Source organism: Cryptomeria japonica, chromosome 1, assembly GCF_030272615.1.
Source record: "Cryptomeria japonica chromosome 1, Sugi_1.0, whole genome shotgun sequence".
In the NCBI taxonomy this organism is placed as follows: domain Eukaryota; kingdom Viridiplantae; phylum Streptophyta; class Pinopsida; order Cupressales; family Cupressaceae; genus Cryptomeria; species Cryptomeria japonica.
This window is the reverse complement of record NC_081405.1, coordinates 502670291-502678440: the sequence shown is the minus strand read 5'-3', so window position 1 is coordinate 502678440 and position 8150 is coordinate 502670291.

Below are 8150 nucleotides of genomic sequence, written 5' to 3'. Positions count from 1 at the left end.
TGCTAGCTGGAATAAAATTTCGACACAATATATAACCTGATCAAATCAAAGGAATGTTTACTAGAACATCACATTGATGCATGAAACAACAAAGGACTGCAAATCAAATCACAATGTATACTTAGCACAACACAATGTAAATGACACAAAAATGAGTAGTAACTGCCGAATTCTTCATTGAAATTCCAATAGAATTTGATTACAAAACATATAAACAACTCTAATTTTCATATATTGAAGGTTACAAGAGATAACACATTTGAATTAAGAGGTAGGGTTTCTTGGGTTTGGGGATCAATAAAAAGGGCACATATTTGTGCTTTGCCTATTTCTTTATTTTTTGTTGCATATGAGAGAACCTGTGCATAATAGTCGTGACATGAATTTCTATATGCATCCCATTTAGTCATTTGTTTTGAAACTTTGACAACACTATCCACCATTGTTTCTAGGGCTTTGCAAGGTCTGCATGGTGTTGGTGTTATGATGCCTTCAATCTAGACACTAGGTTGCTTGAATGGTTACTCTATTTTGTGCCAGACGACCTAGTAAATCCTCCTGTGTGGTTTGGGAAGGGTTTATTGGAGGATTAGGAGGATTACAGGGCATATTTTGCTAAGGGAGATTTCTTTATTGAGGAGGATTATTTTGTTGAGAATTTGATACCAATTTAAAATTAATCAAAAATTAAAAAACTAAAGTGAAATTTAAAAAAATAAAAAATAAAAATGAACAAATGAATCATAAACTCACCTTTGCAATGACATGGCATCTTGATTTGGTTGATAGAGCTAAAATAGCGATCAAGCTTTGCATAGTATAGCTAAAATAGAATCATCCCTTTGTGCACACTTCCCTGATTGTCTCAAATCTAAGCTACAATGAGATGAATTCTCCTAAGTCAACTTAAGTAAAGTGTCATTATATCCTATAAGAATAAATAATTACAACAATACCCCCCTTAAGTGCAACTTAGGGGAATGTAGACTCAAGCTAACCAATGTAAGATGGGTCTTGACTACTAGGCCATGATAGGTACCCATGTACAATATGCAAATGCAAGCAAACCTATGCAATGCAATATCTCACAAACAAAGAAAGGGAGAAAAAACAGTGGGAAAAAAATCCCCCCTAAAAGAGAGATATATGTACAAAGAAACTCTCAAAGAAGGAGGACGAAACCTCAAAGAGGAAAAAGTCCCCCCATAAGAGAGGAAGGAGAAGTTAGTTGACCCCCGTGATGAAATGTATCACACCCCCAAGAGAGCTCGCAACTAATGATACTTACTCTTAGTGAAGGGTTTCATGAATATGTCTACAACCTACTCTGTTGTAGGATAATACTGTAAATCAATGACCTGCTCCTGAATCAACTCCTTGAGGTAGTGCATATGAATATCAATGTGGTTGGTCCGCTGATGTTGGATTGAGTTCTTTGAGATCACAATAGCACTTTGATTGTTGCAATTTAGATATGTTGGTTATGGAGTGGAGAACCCAAACTCTATGATAATATGTTGAAGCCAAATAGCCTCATTCGCTACATTAATAGCCCCCTGATACTCAACCTCAGTCTAAGAGAAAGCAATAGCATGCTACTTCTTTCTCTACCAACAAATGGGGCCTGAACCAATATGGAAGTTGTAACCTGAAGTAGACTTACGATTATCAAGTTTGCCAACCCAACCAAATTCTGTGTAACCAACCAAGCGAGGTGTTGTGCTTGCTATATAGTGAATCCCATAATGATGTGTACCTTGGATTTAATGCAAATGTGTTTGGCTTCTTTCTAATGAAGCTCATGTGGTTCCTACATAAAGAATGAAACCATGCCAACCATAAATGAAATGCCAGGGAATATGCGATTCAAGTAGATGAGACTACCCACAAGTTGATGATACAATGTGGCATTAACAAGTGGAGTGGAACACTTAGCCTAAATCTTGGCTCCTTAAAGAAAGGGAGTCGACATAGGCTTACGATCAGCCACGTGGAAACATGCATGTAGATAAAGAGCATACTTGGGTTGTGAAAGTGTAATCCTGGAAGGTGATTGTGAAATCTCTATCTTGAGAAAGTAGTGCAAAAGACCCAAGTCAGTCATAAAAAATTTGTCATGCAAAGCAAATTTGACACTGCTAATGATGGATGAGGTGCTCCCTATAATGATCAAGTCATCAAAATAGAGAACAAGTATCAAGTGTGAGTCATCCTGTCATAAAATATAGACATTTAGATTGGAATGACACCTAGTGAACCCTACTGAGAGAAGAAAGAAATCCATCTTGGCATACCAAACCCTAGGGGCCAACTTAAGGCCATAGATATATTTCCTCAGTCGACAAACCAATAAAGAATCTTGGATGAAACTCTGTGGTTGCTCCATATAAATCTCCTCATAAAGATCCCCATGAAGAAAAGCACTCTTCACATCCATCTGATGTACAAACCAACCATGAGTTGTGGAAATAGCAAGTGTCAAGCGAATGGAGTTCATCTTGGATACGGGCACAAAGGTCTCAGTATAGTCAACACCTGGAACTAGTGAGAAACCTTTTGCAACAAGTTGAGCCTTATACTTATCCATACTACCATCCACTGCAAACTTGGTCTGATAGATCCACTTACATTGAACCATCTTTCTCCCCTTAAGGAGAGGGACTAACTCCCAAGTGTTGTTCCTCGTCAAGGAACTATACTCTTCATCCATAGCTTGGTCCCACTTGAGAACCCCCGATGCTTCCTAAAATGTCTATGGATCGGAAGTGATAGAAATGTATGTATATGGAAGCTCCTCATGCTATGATCGAGTCCTTTGTGTGTCTCAAGGATCCCCAATAAGAGAACTTGCTGACTCAAGTGTCTGTCAAGGCCAATGATGTCTAGGTGGAGGTGGAGGACAAGGCTCCTCAACTACAAGTGGACCCTATAGAGGTGAAACCCCGCCAGTCAGAGTTCAAAGAGTCTCATAATCTGAATCACTCTCATCACTATCCACAATGGAGGAAGGTGGAGGAGGAAGTGAGGCCAAGTTAGGAGATATTTCCTCAAAGTGAACACTCCTCGCAAGAAACACCTCATGTGTCTTTGGATCCATAAATCGATATGCCTTAACACCCTAAAGATATCCAATAAATATGCAAGGCCTACTTTGAGGTTCCAATGCCTTGCATTTTTGTGGAGGAATGCAAGTCCATGCTAGACACCCAAAGACTCTAAAATGTTTCACAAATGGTTTCCTACCAACCCAAGCCTCAAAAGGAGTGATACCCTTCAAATCATTGTGAGGAACCCCGATTTTGGATGTGTGCGGCACAACTCATAGCCTCTACCCAAAAGGCGGGATCAAAAGAATGTGCATGTATCATACATCTAGCCATCTCCTTGAGAATTCTATTCTTCCTTTCTGCTACTCCATTCTAATGCAATGTGTAGGTAACTGAATGCTAAAGACCATTACCCTCAAGTGTACAATACTCCTCAAGTCTATTGTTCACATATTCCCTTCCATTATCTATGTGAAGGATCTTGACCACTTTCCTTGATTGCTTCTCCACATGAGCCTTGAAGGCTAGAAATCTAACAAACACTTCACTCTTGTGAATAAGAAAGTAGACCCAAGGGAAGTGCCTGAGTAGTCATCAATGAAGCCGAGGATATAGCGGGCCTTCCCAAATGAAGGTGATGTAAATGGACCTACTACATCATTGTGAACAAGTTGAAGAACTTACAAAGCTCTCCAAGATTTCCCCTTATCAAATTTCTCTTTGGGATGCTTGCCCATGGAACACCCTAGACATACACCCTTTAAAAAACTAATTTGAGGTAGACCTGTAACCATGTCTTTAGTGCTCAGCTGCTGAAGATAGTGGTAGCTAAGGTGACCAAACCGCTCATGCCATATCTTACTTTTTGAATTTGAATGAGTAAGCAAGGCCATAGAAGGAGATCTTGGCACAATGTGGGAGAATGAATAAAGTCGTGAATTGTGATTGACTTGTCCCACTGCTACCAAGGCATAATTATCAAGTTCTTTGACCACAACTGAATCAAGTGTAAACTCAACCTTTTTCCCATTCCCATAGTGAGTGATTTGGTAGATAGAGAGAAGGTTGGTGGTCAAGTTAGGAACATAAATAAAATTCTCAAATGTTCCCTTATCCATGACAATTGAACCTTTTCCTTCTACCTCAACGTGTGTATCATCACCTATGTAAATGTGAGGTACCTTAGTTGGATCCATTGAAGAAAACTTCTCCTTTGTAAAACCCATGTGATAAGAGGCACCCGAGTCAAGTATCCACTATTGTGAAGAACTTGCTTTAGTCACAAATGCTTGCCCTTTTCCCTTGGATTGCGAGGGAGTGGAAGGAGATGATTTCTTCTTCTTGTAGGTGGATGTCAAATTTTTGTCAACTCATTAACCTTCTTGGCATGGCAATGTTGCTCATCATGACCATACTTCTTGCAATAAGAACAAGTTGGTTTCTCCTTCTTAGGTGTATTCCCCTTCTTGGAAGAGGATGAAGAATCGCTTTGTGATGGAGATGATGATTGTCCTTTTTCCTATTGTGGCTTTGACTTAGATTTCTTCTTCTTCTTATTGGTACCTTTGCCTTGATTCCCTTGATTATCCACCAAAGCCTTGGACTTTGAAGACATGAGAATCCCCATGTTCAACAACTTAGATTGTTCCAACATCAACATTTCTGTGAAAGCATCAAATGTAGGCCTAGTGTAGGTGTAGACACATTAATTTGTCCACTTAATTAAATGAATATTTAATATTTATTTGATTATTTAAACCATCAATAATCAGTTAATTACATTAATATTTAATTAATTCATCCTCAACCTCTTCTTCTATTAACTAAATAAATTATTCAACATTAATAATCAGTTAATTAAATTAATATTTAATTAGTTCATCCTCAACCTCTTCTTCTATTAACTAAATAAATTATTCAATTTATTTAAATTAATTCATTAAGCCACACTCTAACAATCAATTAAATGAATAAAACACATTTATATAATTTAACCCCTTTCCTCCTTTAAATAAATAAATGAATATTTATTTAAATTCCTAAACTACCCCCCCACTTGCATTCTCCTAGAAATGCAAGTTGCACTATTTGGTTGAAATAAATTAATTTTATTTTAATTAAAACCCTATTTTCTCTCACCCACCAAACCCACTTGCATCCTAAAACTCATTCTAGATTCTTCTAAACCATTCTTAATTAGCCTAATCCCATCCCCTAATTATTGTCACATTCCTAATCAACTTGAAGTCACTTCTCAAAGCCTCCAAAGTCTTTGAAAAGCATTAGAGGTTTTTATTCTCCAACAAGTTAACCCCTAAAGTCTTCCAAACCATTAATGGTTCTTACATAACCATTTATGACTCTTACATAACCATTAATTGTTAATTCAACTTGCCCACATGGTTAGAGGCTTTCCCTTTAACTCAACTCCCATTTAACTCATGGGTCTCTTCAAGCATTCATTGCTTTGACCATGGTTATCCCCACTAACTCTTGCACAAGAGTTTGTCCATTGGATAAAGATATTATTCATTGGATAAAGGCTTTATTCACTAATTCAAGCCTAAACCTTACCTCCCAAGGTAATTTTCATGTCATCTCAAGCATTTAATGTTTCTTCCCTCTCCTCTCAAACCATCTTATGTTGGTATTTCCCATCCTGGAATTGGGTTGAAAGCCCTCACATGGATCACAAACCCATCAATCCTGGCCTTTGTTGAGATTACTCAATCTCAACCATCCATTGCCCTATTTTACTTAAAAATAGAGCTCATTCCTTCTTCAAAAGGATCCATAAATCTTTATGCATCAGATTTATAGTCATTTTGAGAGAGCATTTTAGAAACATTTTGTGTTATTATTTTGGCTAAAGTTACCATAGAATAATTAAGGTGCTCTCTTATTAGCTTGTTTACACTTGCATAAGTAGTTATTTTCATTTTCATAATCTTGAATCTCCATAAGACATCCATAGATAGTGCAAAAAGATGAGGGCTACACTCATGTGGAACTTGGAGAGGAGAGGAACAAGGGAGGAACAACTATGAGCATGTTGGAGAGCATCTTGGGGGGTTTTATTTCCTTCCTTCACTTTTGTATGCTTTTCATTATCTGTTTTATATCTCTCTTGGTATGCATGTTTAGGATCATAGTTTCATTTGTCTTTCATTTTTTATTGTCACTAACAATACTAATGTTTGAATATGCGTGTCTCTTGTGTCCTTTTTAGCGTGCATCATTTGGTGAACCTGACGTGAATTGAACATGCAACCTTCTGATTGATTCAAACTAGCTTTTTTGTGATTTTTTCTAAATTTCAACACATGGGTTGCTCTTTAGTGCTTTTGGCACACATTTTAGTCCCATTGTCAGAAGAGGATTTAGCGCTTTTGTTAGAGTTTTGGCGCTTTTGATATAAGTTTTAGCGCTTTAGCGAAAGTTTTAGCGCTTTTGTTTAATAAATAACACTATTGTAATATTCTAGGGCCTTTGCGCTCTCTGTCTATCATTATTTTAATTCTGTCAAATAGTTTAAATTTGCGCTTTCGTTCATCTTTTAGCATTGTTGGTGTTTATTTGGTGCTTTTTTAAGTACTTCAGCACTTTTGTCTGAAGTGGCGCTTCTGTGTTCTCGTAGAGTAGCTCTTTTGTAATAGAGAGTTCAAAAAAAAAATTTGTAACCGAGAAATTAAAAATTTAGGCTTGTAGATGTTAGCATTATGTGAACGGTATGAGGACATGATGACATTGTATGTTGTCATTGATGTCAATATGCTAAAGAAGAGAGAACCGGTATGTTACCAAGAACCGGTATAACATTGTGAACCGGTATATGTGCCAAAGTGAAGTGGTGTGTTTGTTCAAGGTGAACCGACATGTGGTTATGGGAACCGGTACATAGAAGCTTTGTATGACTACCAGTTGGTAGTCTCAACTTTAGGGTTTCCGGTTGAAGTGCCTTAAGCCTGTGTGACTCAATCAATGACTTTGTGTGATGAGTTAGCATTGTAACGAAGAACAGATCATGTTTCCACGTCAGCCTTGTGTGCGTGAACAATCTTGCATCAAGGAGATTGTCCCTATCTACCTCGTGAATGTGCGAAGTCTGTAAACGGTGATAACGTGTGATGGGTTATCAACCACCATGAAATCGATGGAAAATGAACAATAGAGAACTTCTTGAGATTGGTTCAAGACTGTTGCATTTAATGCAATGTGCTCAACGGTCAGGATTGAACCGTTTGGATTGCTTAACCTAACAGGTTTAGGGTTTAGGGTTTAGGGTTTATGCTACCGACCTATCTGTTTCCTATAAGGTCAATGTTGTGTTTCTTTCTGAGGTTGTTGGCAAAAGTTGTGTGTGAGTATCCAAGTGAAGAGATACGTGATTCTTGCTAGACTAGAAAAGAGAAGTGATACCTACAAAGTGTAAGTGCAGAAGGTGAAGAGGAGCTAAAGCGGATCTGCATTGGCATTGAGTGTTGTTACTAGATCATTGTAATACCCGTTGATCTCTAACCACTTCAATAGTTGGGAAATCCCTTAACAGGGTAGCTTTAACCGACTTACTATAAATCCTTTAATAGGGTGACTCAAAACCATTGAGTTCTTGAAATCCTCTAACAAGGTAACCTTTAATAGGGTTTAACCCTTAACTGGGTATTCTAGCCATCCCTTAACCGAGTGATCCCTAACAGGATCGGTTCCTAACAAAACCTATTGTATCAGTCTTTAACTGGACAAGGCTCCTAACAGAGCAGACTTCTAAAGAGTTCAAAAACAACTTGTGGGTATTCATCCCCACTGTGGTTTTTCCCAGTTGGGTTTCCACGTGAAAAATCTGTGTCATGTGTGGTGTTATTCATGTGATGGTTTGAGTGATTTGTGTTTGAAGATAAATCATGTTGATCTAGTTGTTTATATATCTTTTGATGATAGATTACTTGTTCATGCATTAGGGTGAAATGAAAATGAAGTATTAGATTGTATGAAAAGATAAGTGTCAACCAGTTTATGCTTGTCTCAGTTATTCTGGGTTTTGCCGGTTGTACTCTGTTTAAGACCGATGTTACTGTCAAAGCATAGTGTCTACTGACAAACCGG